This window comes from Tamandua tetradactyla, chromosome 5 (assembly GCF_023851605.1).
Source record: "Tamandua tetradactyla isolate mTamTet1 chromosome 5, mTamTet1.pri, whole genome shotgun sequence".
Lineage (NCBI taxonomy): Eukaryota > Metazoa > Chordata > Mammalia > Pilosa > Myrmecophagidae > Tamandua > Tamandua tetradactyla.
Genome location: NC_135331.1, coordinates 70,842,919 through 70,867,226, shown reverse-complemented (window position 1 = coordinate 70,867,226; position 24,308 = coordinate 70,842,919). Strand labels below are relative to the sequence as shown.

Below are 24,308 nucleotides of genomic sequence, written 5' to 3'. Positions count from 1 at the left end.
CCTAAGACATTTACACATATTAACTAATTTGCTCCATCTAACACTGTGAACAAGTATTATCATCATATCCATTTTACAGATGGGAAAATTAGGCACAGCTAATTCATGACCAAAATGGGAATTATACCCAGGCAGTTTGGCTCCAGGGTCTGGGTTCTGAACCATCACATCCTGCTGCTTTTCTAGTGAAAGAACAAAACCATGTTATGAGAGAGTTCATGGATGATTAAAGTTTAAAATGTCCCTCTCTATGGATAAAGCCATTTTTATATATCCAGAGAACCACATATAAAAATAGATACACTTGACATTCATTAGAGACATATAAACCTGCTTCATTTAACCTAGTGGGTCATGTATTGTGTATTTTACATCTCATCAATCTTTTTAGTGAACTTTTATTTAGATTTTAAATGTTTTACCAACAAAGCTTTTCTCCTATATGAATTTGGGCACATTGTAGTAATGGTTCACCCTTTAAATGTAATTTGAATATTTATCAAAGTGATGCATGTTCATGATTTTAAAAGTCAAATATTTCTTTGAACATTACTAATAAATGGCAGTCCCTTGGCCCTCTTCACCTTTGATTCCCACCTCCTAGAGTCAAACATTTTCAAATCATTTAACTGTCTCCTTTGGTATTTGCCTTATGTTTTTAAATAACCTGATTACACTAATTTTTTTCAGTTTTAGATATTTTCTACACTTTTTTTGTGATAGAGGGTAGTAGGTAAACTCTCTTCACCATCCCTCTCTGCCAAACACTTTTACCCCATTCTCTTGATATATTTATATTATAATTTTCATTACAACATGATTCAGGGTTTACATAATTATGTAAATATTATTAACAATTGAGCTGTATAGTGTCACATGATTATTTTTTTCTTGTGCAATTGGTTGTTTTTATGGAAATAACTGCAGCTTCTTCCGCTTAAGTCTGTTTACCCACCATCAATTCATCTTCAACTTCTCTGACAGAATTCTAAATATGCCCTCAATACATGAATGTATCATTTCTAATTTTGACTTGGAAACCTTCTTCTGGATCATTTTGCGTTTTTGCTCAATTCTGGCTTCTTGTTCTTCAAGCCTGTAGCATCCTGGATTTTTCATCTTTATCATCCTTAGCTTCTTTCCTTTTTCCTATTTCCTATGCCATCTTTCTCTCTCTCTGTTTTTTGTTTGTTTTTTGTTTTTTAGTTTATTCCCCCATCCATCTTTCTAAAAGGATTCATGAGAGGTGAATTTTTTTAGAACAAATATGTATAAGAATATCATTATTTCATCTTCTACTTGATCGATAGCTTAGTTGAGTAGAGAAATCTAGGGTGAAAATAATTTCTCATTCAACTTTTGTTTTGTTTTAACATTTTATTATAAAATAACCATAACTGGATAAAACAAATGCAATTTATTTTCATTCAATTTTTTTTTTTTTTTTTTTTTACATGGGCAGGCACCAGGAATCGAACCTGGGTCCTTGGGCTTGGCAGGCAAACATTCTTACCTGCTAAGCCACCGTGACCCGCCCTATTTTCATTCAATTTTGAAAATAATTTTCAATCATCTTCCAGCTTCCAGTGCTGCATTTGAGAAGTCAGATGACATTTTGATTCTTGATGCATTGTTTAAGACCATTTCTATTTGATTCTATATTTTTCGATTAAAGAAGGTGCACCTTTACAGAAAAATCATGCAGAAAATAACAGAGTTCTCTAATACCCCATTACCATTAACATTTTGCATTAATGTGGTACATTTGTTATAGTTGATAAATGAATATCATTATAATTGTACTATTAACTATAGATCATGATTTACATTAAGCTTCACTGTTTGTGGTGTACAGTACTAGGTTTTTTGTTTTTGTATTTTTATTCTAGTAACATAGATGCAACCTAAAATTTCCCCCTTTCATCCACACTGGATTATATAATCCATTGCTGTTACATTCACAATGCTGTGCTGTACAAAGTTTCTATTCAGGGTGATGGAAAAGTTTTATAATGGTTGTTGGTGACGGTGGCCATTTGTTATTCTTCTGGAAGTTTTTACCATCTTTTAAATCTTTGCTGTGTTCTGAAATTCTACAAGACACTCCTTAAAACGAGTCATTTTCATTGACCGAGCTGGACTACGTGATGTGTCTGTTCAATCTAGAAAGTCACACCCTTCCATTTTGGAACACTTTCCTAACTTCTTTGGTATTTTTCTGTTCTCTTGGAACTCCGATTATTTGCCTTGTTTATTTCCCAAACTAATACTTTAATTGTCTTTTCTTTACAATTTAGTTCTACTTAGTAGGAGTTTTCCTGAATTTTATCTGCCAAACTTTCCACAGGAGTTTTAATTTTTTTCTGATAATTTTTTTTATTTTCAAGAGCTCTTTTAATAATCAAAATTTCTTTATGCATGTGTCTGGTTCTATTTTTCAAGAATATCGTCTATTATGGCTTTGAAAATATAATTTTTTACATTTGTGCGTGGGTATAAATCCATACATTTTCTCTGTTTTCAAAGAGCAACTTCTAAAAAAATTTTTCTTACATAGTAGAAGTTTTCCCAATATGTGGCAGGCTTTAGTTATTTATTCTTATTTAATGATGACATACTAAAAAGCTGATTAGAGTGTCTGTACTTGTGGGCAGACTTAGTGAGTGGCAGACTTCACACTGAGGTAAGGTTATAGGACTCAGCCACTTTATTGGAGGACCATTACCTTTAGCATTTATAGTTTTTTTAACTTTTCTATTTTATTTCTCCAAAGAAGACCCTCTAATCTCTTGGGGGAGGAGGGTGGGAGTGGAATAAAGACAGAAACATCAGTAGCCCTTAGTGTATGGAAGCTGGGCAGATTCACCTCTTACTAATAGATTTTTATTGAATTCTTTTATTTTTAGTATTGCATCAAAATCTTCACCTGGTCTAATGTCCAAAAAGAAAATCCAGAATTCTTCTTTTTTCAACTATCCAGAGAACAAATCTCCAGTCTATTGTCAAAGATAAAGGACGTATGCCCACTTAGTTATTTTTTGAACCTACAGGTCTTCAGAAAAGAAAAACATAAATCCCCATTACATCTAGAATGAAATCCAAACTACTTTTTCTTAACACTTTATTTTTTCATTTGCTTGCTTATTTATTCATTAGTTGTTTTCTCTATTAGGATGTAAACAAGAGGAGGGTTATAAACCACTTTATCTCCAGGACCTAGAAAAACACTTGGCACATAGTTGCCACTTAAGAACAATTTTATGAATGCTTGTTGGTGAAAGAAAACTCACAAACTGAAATCAAAATTCCTTTATCAATGCTTTGTGATAATCTTCATCCTTAACTTGAGGCTATCAAGCCATTTATTGGCAATATTAGTCTCCTTAGAATAAGGATCCCAGCCATGACCCAGGGTCATCATTAATTGTTATGTAAATCCCTCATCTATAACATAAGGATTATGGCGATACCAGACTCACCAGATTGGGGGCTGCCATTTAGTACATATTCACAAAGGCCAGTGTACTTCCTGTTCCCCTGAAAAGGAAAAAAATTAACTTCAACATCCTGACCCTAGGTATGTATGAAGTATGAGTGTGCTCAGTCTTTTCTTTCCCTCAATATGCCATAAAAGGGTCCTGGCTTCATGTGATGGTTGGGTTCTGGTGTCAACTTGGCCAAGTGATGATGCCCAGTTGTCTGGTCAGGCAAGCACTGGCCTGACCATTGCTGCAAGGATATTTTGTGGTTGGTTGATAAACCAGAAGGATGGTTTATTAAATCATCATTCAGTTGATTGCATCTGTGGCTAGTACATCCGTGATCAACTAAGGTGAGTCTCCTACAACTGAGATAATCTGATAAATTGAAGGCTTTAAGGAAGAAGAGAGACTCTTTCATTGCTTCTTCAGTCAGTGAGCCTTTCCTGTGGAGTTTGTCCAGAACTTTCATCGGAGCCGCCAGCTTCACAGCCTGATCTACAGATTTTAGACTCTTGCGTTCCCACAGTTGCATCTTTATAAATCTCATATTTACAGATCTCTCCTGTTGGGTCCATTTCTCTAGAGAACCCTAATACACTTCACCTGCTCAGTTCATGGACCTTCTCAGCCCTCGAAGAAAGTTTCTCCCAGCTGCCAGCCTAGCTTCTTGGATTTCAGCACTGTGGAATTAGAAACAAATGTCAAGGCATAAAAAAGGCCACAATTTTGCTGGTAGACTGTAGAGACAAACACAGTAAGGGTAACAGAAGACCCATGCTTCACAGTGGGCTGCGAGTATGGAGGTAGGGCTGGGGGCAAACTGGCTCAAGAAGAATTAAATTGTGGGGGTGGTCTGTATTTAGGGTTGGGGAAGAAGAGAAATAGAGAGGATGGAAAGCCGTGTATGAGGGAATGAGTCTTCTAAACTAATGCTGATAAAAGCTAATGCTTATTTGGTGCTTATAATGCGATAGTTCAATAACTCTCTCTTATTCCCCATAACATGTGTGACATAAATTAGAGATGTGAGATTTTAGATATTAGGAGACACCTGGAATTTGTATAAGATTTTTCTGTGAAATATGGTTCTTCTTTATGCTTTTCTAGAAACTGAAGAAAAAATGAAATTCTTGTTTAGAGTAGGCTTCTCTCAAAGAGAGATTGCTCTAGGATTGACTCTCATGGGTCATAGACTAAAAAGATGACCTATGTAGTCAGTTCACATAGTCTGCTTCCTCCTTAGTGTTAGGTATTGGTACAAGAGACTCTTTCTTTGCTATCAGATATTGGAGATTCCCTGATTCTAGTGGAGTGAAAACTTGGGCCTACTTTTAAAAACCTCTGAAGTTGAAACATCCATGGAGAACCTAGTCAATCTCCATGGTCATTACAAATATTAAAGCATGCGGAAAAGGGAAAGGTTGATGCTTCTTTCCCAGTAAATTTGGAATATAATTATTAAGTCTAGGGGAAAGACAACATATTTTAGAAAGAAGAGAAGTCGCACAATAGGAATTGAAGTTTTATATCAAATTATAAACTTTTTAAAAAGACCCATTATCAGAATTTAACAAATTTTCATGTACTTTCTTTTTTTACATACATTTTCTTTTTTAATTCTCAGAAATGAAAAATGTACATTATTAATTGTAAATGTGTTTCTTTTAGTAATACTATGCCTTGATAATAGTGTGGAAAGTGGGTTTACAATTCCATAAGTAAGTAGAAAATTATACTCATTTCAGATAGTCAGACTCAAAAAAAATAGACTTACGTACAAGTCAAAATTGTACTTGTATAGTGGGAGGGTTCTTTTGTGCTGTGGCTACCCTCAGATTATCTTATTTACAAGCTTTATTTCTTGCCTTTAGTTAATATGTATAAACACCTAGGAAATTTAAGGGGAACCTATACATCAGGCCCATATGTTATCATGTTTGACTTTTAAATGTGTTTCACTTTCATTGCAAAGACAAACTTCAACTTCCTTAGATCTTACAATCATTTGTCTGAATAGTTTTAATTCATATGAAAATAATCCTTTTTATTTCACCATTTTCAGGTTATTTTTCTACCAGTTGTCTCATCAAAATAATAAAAACAAAAGCACGGATTTGTATAGTGTCCACAATTTCAAATCAATTCCATATACCTCATCTCATTTTCTCCTTCCAAAGCTTTATGAGGTATGGAGGCTGGTATTATTTTCCATACTTTATAAGATAATGAAACTGAGGTACAGAGAGTTTAACGTACTTGCCAAGGGCATATAGCTAATAAATGATAAAATAGAACTGCAACCCAGGTCTTCCCTTTTCTGGCCCACAAAATAATAAATCATGTGTGTTTTCTCAAGCCTTAAATTCACTCTAAGCAAGCTTTTGCTCTTAGCTTGGACTAAACGTTTATCTGTTAGTATATCAATTAATAGTATATTCTAGTGGTGGATAGAGAAACTCTGGCCCTAAGATTGCTTTAATTTCCTCACATATAAAGTAGAAATAGTGACAGAGCCTAACTAACTGGGTTTTGAGGATGACATGAGTCAACACAAGTAATGGACCCCACACCACATGGTATTTGAAAGTAGTGACACAATTAGAAGGAGGAACATTTACTTCAGAGGTTCTGTTCATTAGCTGTGCAAGTCTGAGTGAGCTATTTCACCTTCCTGAACATTGAAAATAATAATAACAACCTAATTCATAGATTCTTGAGAGGATTCACTGAGAGAACAAACACAAAGCTCCAGTAGAATTAAAACATATGTTTTAGGCACTATTTCTCTAAAAATGAGTCCTGGTCAGCCTCACCATGAACATTTATTTCACTGTACTTTTTATTAAATCCGGTGATTTAGGATTTCACTCAATCACTTCACTGATCAACATTATTTGGTTTCCTTGGGTATGGTAGTACAACTGGTTTTATTTTTATTTATTTATTTATTTTGCATGAGCAGGCACTGGGAATCGAACCTGGGTCTCCGGCATGGCAGGCGAGAATTCTGCCTGCTAAGCCACTGTGGCCCACCTGTACAACTGGTTAAAAAAAAAAAGAAAAAAGAAAAATTTTCACCCACTTTGTCATGATCTTGTCCAATGAATAAGCTGAGCTCTTTTGCAGAGGCCTTAACCACAGGCTAATAAAAACAAGCCTAGTTTTTCTGCTCCATCCACTGGTTTTCCACAGCACTTTGTGCCTCTGTAATAGCACTTACTTATGCTGAGTTGAGGTTTCTGTTTCTTCTAGCATCTTGATATCAGATGAGAGGATGCCGAGTGGCACTGTGGATGCAGCCAGCAGTGTCCCAGGCAACAGGGCCTTATAGCTATGCTGGCAGCTCAAAGAGCTAAGAGATGATTACCAGAGGCAGTTCCTGCCATGGTGACAGAGTCCACAGGCTGAAACAGGGTGACCTAATCCAAACAGGATAAAGCAAAACGTCAAAGACCAATATCTCAATCTAACCAGGTCATGAACTGATGAATCAGGAATTGATGAAGCATGAACTGATAAAAATTCAAAGTTTATGAAAGGAAGGTGAGACCAGAAAAATTAACTGATCTAGATTCAGGTAGTCTCTGATCAGACTTTTATGTGCCTCCTGGAGACAGTTATAAGAACTAATGCTAAGAATGGAGAAGCACTGTGTCCCACTGTTCTAGTTTGCTAGCTGCTGAAATGCAGCATACCAGAAATGGAATGGCTTTTAATAAGTTACTACTTTACAGTTCTAAGGCTAAGAAAGTGTCCCAATTAAAACAAGTCTATAGAAATGTCCAATCAAAGGTACCTATCCAGGGAAAGATACCATGGTTCAAGAAGGCCATTTCTCTCTCAAGTTTTCTCTCTCAGGGTTTCTCTCTCAAGTGCGAAGGCACATGGTGAACACAGTCAGGGTTTCTCTCTCAGCTGGAAGGGCACATGGTGAACACAGCATCATCTGCTAGCTTTCTCTCCTGGCTTCTGGTTTCATGAAGCTCCCCAGGAGACATTTTTCTTCTTCATCTCTAAAGGTCGTTGGCTGGTGGACTCTCTGCTTCGTAGTGCTGCAGCATTCCCTGCTCTCTCTGAATCTCCATTCTCCAAAATGTTTCCTCTTTTATAGGACTCCAGAAACTTCTCAAGACCTACCCAAATGGGTAGAGACATGTCATCACCTAATCCAGCTTAACAACCACTCTTGATTAAATCACATCTCCAAGGAGATGATCTGATTACAGTTTCAAACATACAGTACTGAATAGGGATTATTCTGCCTTTATGAAATAGGATTTAGATTAAAACATGGCTTTTTTAGGGGACATACATCCTTTCAAACCAGCACACCCACTCATTCCTGTATCTCCCCCATTGGGTACCATGTCTACAAATGAAGGCTTCCCGAACCTGCTGAACCCTCTCCAAGGTTCCTTACTAAACAATGAGTGAAGCCATAGGCGACTTGTAAAAGCCCTCCCTCTGCATGTATCAGCACACTGCAAGGAAGCTGGGCTGCCTGTTCACTCTTTTAATCCCTTCAATAGCTGATCCTGGTTAGAGTTTTCTCTTTGAATACTTTTACCCATCCATAAATCCTACTAGGTAGTGTACTTCTGACTGATTTGTGATTTCTGAGCATCCTACTTTCCCTAGAACTCTATCTTCATTCTTATTCTACGACCTGCCCCACCCTCAAGATTACCCCCCAGCCCTGGCACCTGGCCCATTCAATCCCAATCCCAGCTTCCAAGACACCAATTCGCATCAGAAACCTCTCCTGCCTTCCCCACGCTCACCTGGAAGGTCATTCCTATCAGTCAAATGGTTCAATCCAAAAGAATAAAAAAGAAAAATTTTTAAAGATCTCAATTCATCCAACACAACTTGATTGCCAAATCCATCTGTTCTAGAAAGCTCTTCTTTCTTTTCCAAGTATTCCAAATCCCTTCTTCGGTAATATTTTAATCTTTGTAAGGAAGGTCAATGTAAACTTATATTGAATTGATTTGATATGAAATATTCATGCTTCTGAAAACTAGAACATTCCACAATCATCAGCAGCATTTTTCACATTCTCTGGGTTTACAGAGATAACTGTTGACAGGGAGTGACTGACTCAATCATCAAGTCTGCAAATGTTTTCAGTGTTCAGAGATGAAGTCTACAGACAGGAATTCATTTGAAGTATGAGGTGTTCTCTTTTGCAGAGGGATTCATTATGTCCATCCTGAGGTGTTTTTCCTTAGTGGACAAAAGGAGTTAAATACAGGAGTTGATAACTGAGCTTTCTTTCTACTGTTCATCAGTATTCCATAAGCTGCCCAAAGCCATGGTTTAGGCTCTCTTACTCACCGTGTCATTCAAAACATAGACGGTTTTTTAAGCTTCCAACTCCTGCCTTCCCCCAGCTTATGCTTTTGAAACTGCTGTAAGTTTCAGTGCTACTGGACTTTATCTTTCTTTATTATTCTTCTCAGCTCATATGTTTTTGGTATTGGGTCCCTCTTTGATCTTGACTATGGCCCTTTACAAAAATAGAAGCCCATTCACGTATTCTCTGGGTAGTCATTAACCACTGCCCTCATTTCTTCATCAAGATTTTAGCCATAATTTTGCAGCAAAAAAATACATTTTCAGAGCTGGCCATTTTTCTTAAACCATGTTCTTTTTGTCCATAGATAGGGTGAGAATATAATTTATTGCCCAAACTGGGACACTTGATGGCAAAAGAGTACCCTAATATGTATTCCAGAATAACTGGAGTAATCAAAGATGCATGATCACAACACCTTCGATAGGAACAACAGGTATAAATAAAAGATACATGCATATTGAATCAAGGATGCAGGATTAATAAATAACTAGCAGTTAATGTGGGCTCACTACATGCCAGGCACATGGCATTAACTTATTTAATGAGGGAAAACATTTTTAGAACTCGGCTATAAGATGAATGCCTGATTTCAGGGACAAGACAAAAACCTGCTATTTGAGCTAATAATAGTGGCAAATAACAGCATCGAGGCTGTCCTGATGGGCAATAACCAGACTCCTGAAGTGGAACTCCTTCATTCTCTCTAAGGACAAAATTGATCTTTGAAGCAGAGGTGGGAAAAGTGACAGGCAGGGATTAAATGACCTCAATTAAAGTGAGAGGAAAAATGGGAGAGCAGAGGATCAAGCAAATATTAATATTTAAACATCTGAGATGATAAATAAATCCTTACCTTTTTTTTCCAAATCATTTCTCCTAAGATTTATGTACATTTCCTCTGTTGTACCACAATAGGCAGAATCCTGTTAAATATTGAAACGAGTTCTTTCTTTTCCTTCCCTTCCTTTCTAAATTTAAGGCTTTCTTGGTTGTGTTCATGTTAAAACTCCTGCCAAATATGATCTCCCAGGGCATGGTAGGGTTTTGCAGTCTCTGGAAGGAGCCCTTCTTTCTGGTACTAGAATATAGACCAGAAAATCAAATCTGTTCTTCAACATCCTCTATCCAAGATTTCAATGTTCATCAAGATATATCCCATTTTTTTCTGATTTTATTGTTTGTCCTTCTTCAAAGAGCAGAGACGTGGTGGGATTGAAAATCTGTAATCCCTGAAAGATGTGGTAAGCAGAACTTCAAAAATGACCCCCGAAAGACGTCTCTCCCTAATCCTTGAAAAACCTGTGAGTATGATGTTCTATCACCCTCATGATTATATGTTGTATGGCACTACTGTCCTTAATATAAAATTACCCTGTACCTGAAAATGTGAAGAGCTTTCTCCTGCTGGGGGCAGAAGGAAAAGTCAGAGAGTTTGAAGCATGAGAAGGACTACATGAACCACTGCTGCTTCGAAGGTGGAAGGGTCCAATGTGAAGGAATTGTAGGCATCCTCACAGCAGTCCTGCTCTGACAGCCAGCCAGAAATCGGAGATCTCAACCCTACAGCCATAAGGAATCGGGTTCTGCTACGAGTCTGAATGAGCCGATTCTTACCTATTCTCCAGGTAAGAGCCCAGCCTGGCCAACTCCTTGATTTTAGCCTTATGAGTCCCCAAGCAAAGTGTCCACTGGGGCCACACTCTCCTTAGACTTTGGACATACAGAAGAGTAAGATAATAAAATATGCTGTTTTAAGCCACTAAATTTGTGGTCATTTGTTATGTGGCAATAGAAAATTAATGTCGTAGATTTTCCATTATCTGGACTCATGTCCGGGGAATGTGAAACACCTTCTTCACAGCTATGTCAAGGTAACCTGCAGCTGACTCTTAGCCATCAGATGAAGGTTATTATGGTAAGTTTTTCCTCCCAGGATATTAAGATTGTTCCCAACTGGTGGACCTTCTGATTTTTCCCTTGTATGTCAGTGAGGATAGTGTGTTACTTCTTCAAGCAGTCCTCATGCACTTCAATAAGAAAGTCCCTCAACTGTGCAAAATTTCTTATACTGCATAGGTTTTATGTTTGTGCATTTTATTGCTGTTGTTGTTTTCTTTGCCGCCTTTCACTCTGAGTTACAAACTTCTTGTCATTGATTTACCCGTTATATCTGTCGTACTTCTTGCAACCTATCTAGAGACAATTAACCCTTCTTAATAAAAGGAGGCTTGCCAAAGTTTCCCTTTCATCTTCTCCTATAGGATAGAGATTAAATTCATTTGCAGCACACACAGCAAATGATTATCCAAAGCAAAATCTACAGATCACTGGAAGAGATGCACCATGCTCAAACTTAATGGGTCTTGGGAGTTATTCTTTAGCTCCCCTGATGTATTTCTTCCTATAAATTGTGGGAATTGTCTCTTTGCAGCTCCTGATCCCACAGGGCTGAACTACCTTGGAACTTGAGACCCATTTTCTCCTACTTGCTAACCAGAAAACTTGCTATAGGTTAGTTTTAACCAAGATATCAACCCTTTCTCCAATATCCTCACACTCAGAGAATATGCAATGGAGTCTCACAATAGAGAAAAATCATAAGAGCTACTAACCTATCAATTGGTCTGTTGATTAACTGGCCCACTGGTAATACCTATATTCTGTACAATATTTGGTTCAAGTGAAATTCTCAGCCACCTTGACCCCAGGCAATGAGCATCAAAGGCACTACTGTCAACTTTTACATACGTCTTCTAACTTTCACTGACCTTCAGCTTTCTCTTGTATATCTTGTAGGTCTTGTATAGACAATCCTATTTTAAATACTAAAAAATGACTTACCTAATGACATTTCAGAACTTTGCTTACTTTTAAAATTGGAACATTTTTCCTCCTATGTCAGGTGATAGGGCCAGTCTCCTTTACTTAGTTCTTTATATCCTCCCCTTATTCCTATCTCTTTCCTCTCTTTCTCTTTCTGTCCTCACCTCCACCTCTTCCCCTACCAATTACGCCAGCTCAACAAAACAGCACTGTCTTAACCATAAGTATCAAATGAGAGAACCTCACAATTTCTGAGCTTCACAAGCCCAAGCTAGTTAGCCACTCTCTTTCAGGAACTTATGTTAGAAAGAAAGACTAAAGAAAGCTTTTTGACTAAAGCTACAATTAGCTGTGTACTAAGTGCCTGAAGAAAAATAAATGCTTTATAAATATGACCAACAATCCATTTCCGTAAACAAAAGAAACCAGTCACGTTCATTTCTAAATAAGTTTTTATAACCCCAAACGAACTTTGGCTGACATTATTAAGTAGCTCTTATATTACTGAGTGCTTGTTATGTTTCAAGCACTGTTAAGTATAATGCACATTACTTTGTGTAATCCTCACTGATGCCATGATATGAGTGTTATAGTATTACTGTTATTTCTGTAATGGGAACATTGAAGTTTAGAATGGATAAATAACTTGCTCAATGTCAAAAACCTGGGAAAATTTGGAATTGAAATCATGTCAGACTAAATTTGAAACACCTGTTTTGTTTTAATTTCTGTTCTCCAATGCCTCCAGAACTTTATAAAGGGCTTTGAAAATATTTTTAAGTAAATAAATTTACTTAAAATTTGCTATATTTTTAATTAGATATAATTAAAATTCTTCATAAGTGAAGTAGTTGACTTTTCTGTCAAATCCTAACTTACAAATGGATTCTATACCTATTCTTTTTCTTCTCAAACACGGGTTCCACAGAGACAAAACCAAGAAAAATGAAAATGCTTGGGTATATTTTAAACCAAATTTCTGAGCTTTATCCTTTCAAATGCTAAATAATCCTGTAAGTATAGCTACAAAATATTTTCTCATGAAATGGCATTACCACAGCTAATGAAATTAACTCTTTAATATATAATAACCAGTACATAACAGTTTTTCTTGGAATTAGGGGCAGGCTTACTCTTAATGTTTGCAGACCCAGAACCCAAATAAGACTCATATGATGACTGAATATTTAAAAATTTATATTAAATATTTAAAAGCTATAAATCAAGCTAATAAATAATTTATTTTATTAAATAAATTAGGTTTATCCTCCCATCTTAATAAATAATACATCTTATTGATAACAAAATTTTAAAAGCATGTTTAGCTGTCATTCTTAAATGACTGAAAGTTTACAAAATAGCAAAATATAACTAAATTTAATTATCATTACATATTTGATTATTTTCTTGGTTAGTTGGTAATATGTGGATGTGTAATATAATATAACTATAATTCATAAATTATTATATGTTTATTTAACAAATTTATTTCTATTACTTTCAACAGAAACTGATTTTTACCATTATAATCATAATTTTAACATACTCTGTATTCTGTTGATGCCAATTATTTAAATCATTAAAAATATATGCAATTATTTCTAAAGCATACAAACTTTTAATATAGTCATCAGTGTTGTCAAAATTTTAAATTGAAGTTATTTTCATGTCTTCCCCAAAAGTTATTTTTCTTCTAAAATATTCTAAATCAACTATTAAAATTAAAATGCAAATTAACATAATGAATATTAAAATATAATGCCATTATTTAAAGTTTATCTGTAATTTTTTTAAGTAAATCATGAATTTTTAATAAAATCACTATTCTTAAATCTCAAATGGCATTTGATGGCCATTCTGTGGCCAATGTAAAAATCTGGTGAAATTTCAGCAAATTATCATTTCAAACTAAATATGAATGATTTCTTACTGTAAAAATTTCTGTCAATGTGCTGGTTTGAAAGGCTTATGCACCCTAGAAAAACTGTGTTTTAATCCTGATCCAATCTTGTGGGATGGCAACCATTTCTTTTAATCCCTATTCAGCACTATAGGTTGGAAACTTGTTTAGATTATCCCCATGGAGATGTAACTCACCCAATTGTGGAATTGTGGGTATTAACCTTTCATTAGAGGGATATGTGACTCTACCTATTCCGGGTGGGTCTTAATTAGTTTACTGGAATCCTTTGAAAGAGGAAGCATTTTGGAAAAACCTACACAGCCATGAGAACCACAAGCACCCACACAGCCAGAGACCTTTGGAGATGAAGAAGGAAAACGCCCACTGGGGAGTTACGTGAAACAAAAAGCCTGGAGAGAAAACTAGCAGATGTCACCATGTTTGCCATGTGCCTTTCCATGAAAGAGAAACCCTGAACTTCACTGGCCTTTCTTGAGTGAAGGTAGCCTCTTGGTGCCTTAATTTGGACATTTTTATAGACTTGCTTTAATTGGGACATTTTCACGGCCATAGAACTGTAAATTTGCAACATAATAAATTCCCCCTTTTAAAAGCTGTTTCAGTTCTGTTGTATTGCATTCCAGCAGCTAGCAAACTGCCAAAACAGCCATCATATGCAACTGTTTTAAATTTCACACTATTTCATTAGCAACTCCAGAACCATGAATTAGAACAGGAAAACAAGCAAAATAAAGAACTCTCATCATTTCCTAAGAAACAATGCTACAAAATCTATTATACTCATGCTATCTGGGAGGAAGCATTTGACAAGTTAATTAACATGTCTTTTCTCTCACTGAAGCATTTCTGTCCCTCAAATCCTCCTTGTACTACAAAGCAGATTCAATTTCCGATTTGGTGAAGACATAATTCTCAAAACCTCTTGACATACAGAGGCAGTCTCCCATGGTTTCTAGGACATAAGGCCAAAGAGATGGAGAAGATTTTCCTTAGGGGCTGAATAGAATTGGCCACAAAAAATAGATACTTAGAGTTGTAGATCATGTTGGACCAGTGCTGAGAGACAGATGTCAAGTGAAGAGCCATCTTCTGTTTTTGTTTCTGTTTTTGTTTTGGTATGTGTTTTGTATTTGGTTGTGCATTTGGGCTATACAAGAATATCAAATATGCTAGCCTAGGTAAAGGGATCTTTTTTCCAGGTCTATAGTAGCATTGTTTAGGGGTCCTAGATATTTTCAGTGTCAGAGGTTCACATGTTGAAGAAGAAGCTAATTCCAGAAATTTGGAAAATACCCTTCATGATATTTCAAGTTTAACCTCATCAAAACTTCCATACATGATTTACTTTTGTCCACTTTTCTTTGTCAATCATATGCGACATTTCAAATCTTATCTCTATGAGCTAACCCAGAAGAATAAATCAGCTGTGGAGCAGTGTCCACTGAGCCCCATCCAACACTGGACAATCAGACTAAAATAACACTCATGATATTAAGGAAAAAGAAAGAACACAATCTATCATTATTTCCATGCAATTTTATTTTCCATTATGCCCAGAAAACTCATCAATATAAAATCAATAAAGCAAATTTTAGGAATGGGAATTTCTCTGAAGGTTTTGCAAACAAATGCTTTATAATAAAAAAGAGAGAGAGACACACACACACCCATTCTCCATTCCAATAATAGAAGATTTATATGCACCAAAAGAAAACAAATGTGTGTCAAATAGCTGCTTAATCCTTGTCCAGACAGAATTCAATCAGGACAAGGTGCGTCTCAAAGTTATAAATATGGCAAGTCCTACAAGAGAAAGAAAAATAGGCTTTCAATATATATAAGAGAATATGGATACTGAATGGTAGGAACAGGTTACAAAACTGTCCATTCTGTTTCAGAGCCTAGAAGATATTAACGTAACACAAAAATCTTTATGTGGATACGGGAATTCTTTTAAAATATGTACATGCATATTAATGTACATATATACATACATACATACATACATACATGATTATGATTGGGTGTATGTCATTAAATGTACCAGAAGTCATATCTAAACAATCTGGGTCAAATTCAAGTTACAATGAAATTAAGCAGCTAAAGGAACACTGATTTATAACAACAGAAGAAAATAAGTAAATGGATAAATTTGGAGGTAAAATGAAAAATATTAGCTTAATTACACTATGAAATATCTGCAAAAGTTGTGACCATAAATATGAAAGATGTCAATTTGTACAGTAAAAAATTGAAGTTAAGTATTGGAAAATATTTCTTGGAGATTAAAGAAAATGCAAGACCAAAAATCCTTTGTAGAATGAGTCAGTGACAATTAGGGTCTATCCCACGTACACCATCATCACTTCAGAATACCAAAATATTTCTGCTAAATGTTTACAACTTTGAATTTTATGAAACCAAAAGTAGAGCATAAGTCATTGAGATACCCTCCTCCAGAATTACCTCATGTTTTAAGTACTATAAAATCCAATTTGCTCAACTCAAAGTGAGACAAAAAAAATTAATTTTCTGTAAGCATTTTCTAGTGAGAACAGGGAGTTTAAATTGATTGTTCTCGGTTATATGTCATTTGCATCTGTTAACCAGAGGTCCCATGTACAATGAACGCATTTTAATTTTTAAAAGGTAAAGTAAATATAGTTTCTCTTCCAATCGAATGTGAAAGTTACAAAAGACTATTGCTCCCACCTAACAATAACAGCAAAAAGCCAGATATACAACAATAATCAAGTTTTTTAACTCACTGAAGAGCCAGAGACTCAAGAAAATGTGTATGAACTAAAATTTTTTAAAATGCCAAAGCTCTTCATAGGAGAACAGAGACCCACAGTCACTGGGGAAGAGGCATATGCCATGAGAATGGGGTGAGGGTGAAGGGAGTACAGAAAAATTAGACAGAAATTTAAAGAACTGTTAACAGCCATACGTGGGTTGGCATGGCAGGCTAGAATTTGGCAAAAAGCCCAACATCAGACCAAATCTGCATCCATCTCCCATCTACCAACACGTGGATGTTCACCAAGCATGGGGAGTAAGACACCAAAAGCAAAGTGTGAGGCAGAAGGAGAGCTGAGAAAGCCCTTGTGAGGAGTTCATGGCAGTTTCTGAGGATGTCTCCTTCCAAGGAGGGCAGTCAAAAGGCTGGGAAAGGGACAACAGGCCTGAAAGAGATCTCCCAAGGCTCAGAAAGCAGAAGCCCCAGAGAGGAAGGAGAACTCTCTAGCAAATGAAAGATCTGGCATTCAGGTTGGAAACTGAGTGTCCCATAGATCCAAAGCTGGTGGCTCCACTGTGACACACAGGCAGGTCTCCAGATCTTGGCAGTGTTCTGGTCCCAAGCCCCACAGAGGGAGAAGTCTTGATTCCATACTTAAAACATTTCAATCCAGTGGAAAAGTGAATTGAACTAATGTTACAATAAAGCAGAAACCCAGCCGAATAGACATTATTGACTCAGTTTCCACTCTAGTAGACTAACTAAAAAGTGTTTTTGAATAAGCAAATATTTACATCAGTTTCTACTTTTCCTGTGATACAGAATGTTTGGCATGCAATGACAAATTATGAGACAAATAAAATGTCAAAAGAATATGAACAATGGACAAGAAAATAAATAGCCAATAGACGCATATAGAAATAGATCAGATGTTGGAATTATAAAACGGCATTAAAATAATGATGATAAAAATGCTAAAGAATATAGTAAAAATGGTGGATAACAAACATGAAAAAATCAGGAATTTCAACAAAGACATCATAAGTATAGTAACTATCTAAATGGAAATGCTACAAGTGAAAAAATATAACAGAAAATATAAAATCATTAGATAAAAATAACAGCAGAGAGGGTAGTAACAGTGACCTTGAAGACACAAAGATAAAACAGCTAGTAAAAATAAAAAATAATAGGATGTCTGACATATAACACATTTATATTTAGGACAGGATGCAAAAAGCTCTAATCATAAAGAAAAAAATGTTAAATTTGGCTTCATTAGAATTAAAATTTTCAGCATCTTGAAATATCCAAGTTAAAAATTAGATAACAATATACACAGAAAATATATCCAACAAAATTTTTGTCCAGAATAAATAAAGAGCTCCTACAAAAAAAACAATAAAAAGTTAAAACACCAATTTTTAAAAAGGACAAAATGTTCTAACAAATATTTTTAACAAGAAGATATATAAATGGCCAATAAGTACACTCACGTAAAAGTAATAAAAATCACTGGTCATCAGGAAAATACAAATTAAAATCACAATGAGATGCCAATCCCAACTGCAATAATGACTAAATTTAAAACAATTGGCAACACTAAATGCTGTCAAGCATGGGGAGCAACTGGAACTCTCATTCTTTGTTGTTGGATACATAAAGTATTACAGCCAGTTTGGGAAACTGTTTTGCACTTTTTGTGAAATTAAACATATCTCTACCTTATAATCCAGAAATTTCACTCCTAAATATTAACCAAAGAAAAATGAACACCATATGTCCACAGAAGGATTTTTACTAGAATGATTGTCACCTTGCTCATAATAGTCAAAAACTGGAAACAACTGAATGTCCATTGAAAGGAGAATCAATAAACAAACACTGGCATATTCATATAATGGAATAGTACTGAACAATGAAAGTAGTATGAGATACGCAATCACCTCAACTCAAATTTTTTGCCTCTTTGAAACCCATATCCTTTTATCTCTCCTCCACAGTGACTGCTTTACTAGAATAGAACAGCCCTCTGCTCTTCTCAACCAGAAACAATTCTTTGTCATAGTTATGAAAAATAACTGTTAAACAAACATGTAGTGGTGTTCTGTGCAAGGAACGTGGGAAAGTTAAATGAAAGTAAGAGTCAGAGAAAGCAATAGTCAGAGGAAGAGAGGGTATATCTGCCATTTGTGCAGTTTTAAATATTGTTACAATGAATATTCAGGCAAGAGATGAAGGAGTTCCTCTTACTGTATTTTCTAACAAATACTAAGAGAAACCTCTGTGTTACCTAAAGACCAACAGCCAAGGACATTTTAGTTTTAGAATCCAGAACTTAGGACATTGAGATGTTCTAATTAGTGAAAATTAACATTCCCAGACTTGTCTTGCCCCATTCACTGCACAATTAACTCAGCAGAAATGGAAATCTTTTTTGACAGAACAGTATTTTGGGGGAAATTAATAAGCTTATTTAAAATATACTAAAATATGTCAAATTTATGTAAAATGCTTAGATGTTAAACTCTGCTGATTTGATGGACCAGACCCCAAAAATCAAGAAACTGGATTATAGGAACTCTCGTAGTGATGTAGTACCTTTTAGCAAGGATTCTCCAATTAACTTTAGAAGTCCTCAACACTTCCCTTTAATTTGGTTCTTCTGGCCTACTTCCTTATCTAATGCAGAAGGAGTGAAGGAAGAGGGAAGAATGAGGTAGACTCACAGACTTCATCAGTATACAGGAGAATAGAAAGGACTGTGAAGACTCCTAAGGGCAGAGCCCTATCTCAGGGGCATTCGCTGAGCAAGAAATGATCAATTATTACATCTCTGAGCTTTTGGGGCATATCTGTTACAGTATCTTCGGTATTTAATCTTAAGTAATACAGGTATCTTCCTGCTTCTCTCATGCCCTATGATTCTTGGGTCTCTGTACTTAAGCTTGGAATAATTATTTCCATAGAATTATTACATAATATTCAAAATTAGAGTCCGAAAGTATTTATGAAATGCGGTGGTTTAAAACTGTATGTACCCCCCAAAAAAAAACATGTTAAGTCAATCCATTCCTGTGGGTGTAGACCCATAACTGAATAAAGTTATTTCAGTTCAGGTATGACCCACCTCAATCAGGATAGGTCCAAATTTGTCTTACTGGAGTCCTTTATAGGAGAATAAAATTCACACAAAGAGAGACAACCATGGAAGCAAGAAGTTGAAGCCATGAAACCCAAAAGAGAAGGGAGAGGCCAGCAGATGCCACCATGTGCCCTGCCATATGACAGAGGAATCCTGGATCACTAGCAGCTTATCTTCAGGAAGAAGGCATCACCTTGATGTTGCCTTAATCTGGATGTTTTCATGGGTTCAAAACTGTAACTAATAAATTCCCATTGTTAAATGCCAACCCATTTCATGGTATATTGCTTTCAGCAGCCTGGGGAAGACTTTGGTACCAGAAGACTGCGGCTCTGCTATTGCAAATACTAAAAATGCTTTTTTTAAAAAAAAAAAGGCTTTGTAATTGGGTAATGAGTAGTGGCAGGAAAAACCGTGAGGTGCTTGATAGAAAAGGCCTAGATTGCTTTGAAGAGACTGTTGGTAGAAATATGGATGCCAAAGTTACTTCTGATGAGGCCATAGACAGACATGATGAATGTGTCATTGCAAACGGGAAGAAAGGTGATCCTTATATTAAAGTGGCAAAGAACTCAGCAAAATTGAATGCTGCTGTTGGATGGAAGGCAGAATTTGAAAGTGACAAGCTTGGATACTTAGCTGAGGAGATTTCCAAACTAAATATGGAAATCACTGCCTGGCTTCTCTTTGCAACTTATAGTGAAATGGGAGAGGAAAGGGATAAACCAAGAACTGAATTCCTGGGCACAAAGAAACCAGAAATTAATGATTTAGAAAATTCTGAGCTTCCAGAAAATGAGTCCCCAAAGAATAGTGCCCCATGTGAGGGTTCAAGTGAACACGGAGACTGTCAGCCATTTGGTGCAAGTCAGGACTGGAAATGCAGTTATCCAGAAAGGGTTCATGGAAAGTTCTTTTGTCTAATGATTTGGAGATGTGAAACCAACAAATTTTTTGCAAGATCTGTATGAAAGAAACCACTGCCAAACTGGACTAAAAGGTGCAGAAAAGGGACAGATTGAAGGAAAATGACTTCAAAGGCAGAAACATGGAAGCTGAGGTCTGAACCAAAGACATCTTCGCAGGCCAAGAAAGCAGGCCCACCTATGTGTGTGGAAAAGGTGAGAATGTCCCAGCAGTTGAAAAGGAGAGAAAGCTATTTACTTTACATTGTATATCCTCTGTGGTTTTGAAAAACATTTTATCACGTGTTTTATTACTTTTAATTTCAAAGATTATACTTTTAAAGTGCTTTTTCATTCTTTTCCAAGATTCCTGATCATTTTTAATAATCACCATTGTTTACTCATTTCACAGTCTATTTTTTATTTTTTTACAAATTCCATAAACACCTAACTTGCGTGTTTTATCTGATCATTCCAATAACTAAAGTTGTTAGAGATCTGTATCTCCATATTACTTCCACTTACGGTGGCTTTTTTCCTTTTGTTTGTCTGTTGTTGTTGTTGTTTTTCTTTTAATTATAAATTCATGGGGCTTTTTCACTACTATTTGGTGGCGGGAGTGACCCTACAGGCCTGAATTGGGTATATCTTTGACCTGCAACCTCTTTAGTGCCACTTGGGAGTCTTTTCTGATCCCCACTGTACAATGATCCCAAAGCTTGGTCTTCTATTCCTAGGAATAATTCAGTATTTACTCTAGAGTAAGCTTTTGGCCCATAGGGTTTGTTGTTTGTTTGGCTTTTGGAGCAATCTCTTATTTCTGTGATTCCAGTAAGTCCAGTAATATATTTTTTAAAATGTATTTTGATTGAATTTTTTTTCTTTAAAAAAGTATGGAATGCTTCACGAATCTGTGTGTCATCCTTACATAGGAGCCATGTTAATGACCTCTGTATGGTTCCAAATTTTAGTATATGTGCTACCAAAACGAGCACTTGACTCGATTTTATATATTTTAATGGGAGGGTCCTTTAGAATGTGGTCAGCTGTTCTGCAAACATGGAAGAATGTATTATTTCTGTAATGTTGTGTTACTTATCTATTGTTACATAATAAATTATCCCAAACTAAGTGGCTTAAAGTAAAAATCATTTAGTAGTTCACAATTCCTGGGGTTCAAGAACCCAGGCATGGCTTAGCTGCACACAAGGAATTGGCCAGAGCAGCAGTTACATCAAGGCTGACCTGGGGTGGGTAGGCTTCTAATCTCATTCGCCTGCTGAGGTGCTTCTTGACTGTTGGTCAGCCATCAGTTCCTTGCCATCACGGGCTTTCCCACAATATGGCAGCTGGTTTTCCACAGAGTAAACCAGAGAGAGCAAGCGAGCATGAGATGGAAGGCACAGGCTCTTTTAATCTAATCTTGGAAGTGAAATCTCCTCATTTTTGCCATATTCTATTCTTTAGAAGAGCCCATAAAGCCTTCTTTGGCTCATGTTTCCAGCTGTTTCTCTAATCCATTCATTAAGTGCAGCTCACACTCAAGGGGCAGTGATTACATAAAAGGCCATGAGTCAGGAGTCAATGGGGTCCATCTTAGAAACTGACTACCACAAATTACAAAAATAAATCATTTTTAAGGAATAAAATTCGGTATTTATATTAATCGCTCACCATTATTATAGACCTATCTTTTCTTGAGTCATTATTATTTTACTTAATTGAATAAATTTAGATATATTGCTGCAGTGTATTCATAAATAAATAACTGGATGAATAAACATACATTCCCTGCCTTCATTCAAGCCCTATTCCCTTACACAACTGCTGCAGCTTCCTCCTGACGGCTCTCTCTGTATGAATCTCTTCTACCTAGCTTATCCTATATACTTTTAAATAATATCTTCTCCATAAATGATAGTTTCAGCATGTGATTCCTCTGCTATCAAGCCTTCTTTGGCTCCTTAAACTCAACCTTTGCTCTATCTCCCTAACCCTTTGGGTTTTCCTCATTCACTTCACGCAAATGATCTCACTTCCTCTTTTCCTTAGGAAGGTGTCTTCTGCTTAAACTGGCATATTCCTTGTACTTCCTTGTTTTTATTTAGGTTATTCAATATGCTTGCTTGGCTTTCCCTATTTCCATCTTCCTAATAAATCCTCTCATAATCAAGTTTTAGTTCAAGTTCATCTCTTCCACACAGACATTTTCAATTCCCAGCTCATAGAGTGGTATTTTATTACCTAGATGTCTTTAAAAGTTAATCATATATACTACTTTGTGATTGCTCTTATATGAATATAGCTTTCAACTCTCATTGATAGTTAATATAAATGACTATTTCTTAAGCTAGATTATAAGCACCTTGAAAGTAGGAACTAGTTTTCCATAATATTTATAACAGTCACCATACGTCTACTATATAGATACCACACAAAAAACATCTGAAGTATTCACATCCAAAATGAGGGTAAAACTTTCCCTCTAAATGTTCCTTTAATCTACAACCGCATATGAATTCCAGCCTGCCCAATGTATTTTTTATTGAGTATTCAAATACAAGCAAAATTTGATAAAAAACAAAAGACCAGTGAAAATCAATGATGAACAAAATCAATGTCTATGTAGCAAAAGTTCACACTGAATTAAAAAGATGCTTTAGTAAAATCAAGTTTAAGGATCAACCCTTGTGATCTTAATATTCACAACTGTGAGTGACCAATTATTTAAGTGCAGACTGTCCTAAAAATATGAGAGAAAAAAAACGTGCATATTCATAAAGGACAAGGAACAATGGCGGGGAGAAAGCTATAAAGTGTTCTAAATTCATTACTAACCTTAAAAATGAGAACCAAAATGTAATCCTATTCCCACTCATGATGCAAATTTCTGGTTGAAATGTAGGTAATGAAGGTCTCTTTGCCACATAATAAACCACTGTTACAGTCTTCCACTTCTAAAGGGAAATCGACAGCTGATGATTACATGTTCCTTTGTTGTGGGGTGACCCAATGCAAGGCAATAGAAAGAAAAATTATAGGTCATCCATTCCTCAACTTTAAAGATGCCTTTCAAAGAGATCCACACTAAATCTAGGTAACCTCAGAAACATTTCAATACTATTTCTGTGACAAATTATGCTTGAACAAGTCGCAGAAGGATACCTAGGATCTCCAGTATTTTAAGAAAATGGAGGAATATCACATTAAGGAAAGTTAAAGTTTTCTCTTTCCAAACACAATCTAGTTTTGAAAAAGAAAAGAAAATCTTACTAGGTTACAATGTGTTAAGGGAGGTGTCCAAGGGAGAGAATGAGTCAGTGGCAAAGCTAAGAATAAAACATGGGCTTTACACTGTAGAAAACTTTTATTTAAATAAAAATTAAAAACTTATGAGCAACTGAAAAAAAATGTTCTTATGAATTTCTAAGTGTTCACTGAAAGGTACTCCCTTCCCAGTGTGTGTGTGTGTGTGTGTGTGTGTGTGTGTGTGTGTGTGTGTGTGTGTGTGTGTGTGCGCGCTTGTCCCTCCCTCCTCCTCCCATTTAAGGTAAGTACTTGCAAAACTGTTATGCTACATGATATGGTATTAACCCCAGGATTCAGAAGCCTTAAGTGTAGAGAACTAAAAGCATAAAAGCAGGGAGAGAGAATTATATGAACTTAACATTTACAATCTTTGCTACAGTTGGACTCTCTACTAGGCATTTATTTTAGAAGACATTTTCATGTAGTGCAAAGAGTGCAAATTCTAAGATCAGAAACTCTGTGTTCAAATCCCTGTGATCCCTATGAGACCCAGGTAAGTCACTGTGATGGTTCGGTTCTGGTGTCCACTTGGCCAAGTGATGGTGCCCAGTTGTCTGGTCAGGCACGCTCTGGCCGAACAGTTGCTGCAAGGATATTTCATTGCTGGTTGATAAACTGGAA

The 24,308-nt window shown here is 36.0% G+C and overlaps 1 non-coding gene across 1 annotated transcript; it reads right to left on the bottom strand.

The window, feature by feature from the left end:
* Positions 1–21,265: 21,265 nt before the first annotated feature.
* On the bottom strand, positions 21,266–21,373 carry LOC143685385 (U6 spliceosomal RNA). Its single transcript, XR_013176625.1, has one exon. It is a non-coding gene; the product is annotated as a U6 spliceosomal RNA (small nuclear RNA).
* Between the last annotated feature and the right edge of the window lie 2,935 nt (positions 21,374–24,308).